The sequence below is a fragment of the Nematolebias whitei genome, chromosome 11 (genome assembly GCF_014905685.2).
Source record: "Nematolebias whitei isolate Nwh7 chromosome 11, NemWhi1, whole genome shotgun sequence".
In the NCBI taxonomy this organism is placed as follows: Eukaryota; Metazoa; Chordata; class Actinopteri; order Cyprinodontiformes; family Rivulidae; genus Nematolebias; species Nematolebias whitei.
Genome location: NC_056508.1, coordinates 47,625,171 through 47,626,444, shown reverse-complemented (window position 1 = coordinate 47,626,444; position 1,274 = coordinate 47,625,171).

Genomic DNA, 1,274 nt, shown 5'->3' with positions numbered 1-1,274 from the left:
ATACATACATACATACATATATATATGTATATATGTATATGTATAGTAACTTCTACAACCTGAACATCTGTCACCACAAACATTTAGGTTGACTTCGAAGTGTGTTCTCTTCCAGTCGTCGCACCGTTCTGCCGCTGACTCAAGTCTCGTACCACGGCTCGGTCAGCGCGTTATTTGATGTCAGAGCAGGAACTGTCCAGACACGTCCAGCTTCACTCAGTGACACCAGCAGACAAAACAAGGAAGCTCATGTGAAATGTAAAGAGCACATGTGAAAACTGTCCGTCTGCGTGTTGCTGCAGGTGTTCCATGTGTTTTTTCTTCCAGACTGCCTGTTCAAGGTCTGTCCCATGAGCCGCTACTCGGCTCAGAAACAGTACTGGAAAGCCAAACAGGCCAAACACGAGAAGGACAAGATCTCTGACGTGGTTCTGCTCCAGAAGCTGCAGGTGCACACACTCTTCAGGAACCCTTTTAGTTCCTTCACTCCTCGTCTTGTCCTGAGCTGCACTTCCCTCAGCGTCTTCAACACATAATGAAGATCTTCCAGATGTTTCCAGACCGTTGGGTTCATCGGCAGATGTTAAAACTAACCACATTTACTTTTTTCCAGCATGCGTCCAACCTGGAGCAGAAGCAGAACGAGACAGAAAACAAGAAAGTCCATGGGGACGTTGTCAAATATGGGACTGTCCTACAGGTAACTGAAGAGTGTCCAGCTTCTCTAAAACGACCTGCAGGTTTCTTCTTGTTTGTGTCGTGGACGTCTCTTGAACGTCTCCTAAATGTGTCCTGGGTGCTTCGTAAATGTCTTCAGAACGTCTCCCATCTCCAGAATGTCTTCCTAACATCTCCTGGCTGTCTCTACCTGAACATCACCTTGATGATGTGACTGCAGTGTTTGCAGATGACACTGAGATCTGTGGTGAGAACAGGGAACAGGTGGAAGAGAACCTGGAGAGGTGGAGGTATGACCTTTAAAGAAGAGAAATGAAAGTCAGCTGTAGTAAGACAGAGTATATGTGTGTGAATGAGAGGGAGACAGGTGGACAACAGGGAGACAGGTGGACGAGAGGGAGACTGGTGGATGAGAGGGAGACAGGTGGATGAGTTGGAGACAGGTGGACAACAAGGAGACAGGTGGACAAGAGGGAGACAGGTGGATGAGAGGGAGACAGGTGGACAACAGGAAGACGGGTGGATGAGAGGGAGACAGGTGAACAACAGGGAGACAGGTGGATGAGAGGGAGACAGGTGGACAAGAGGGAAACAGG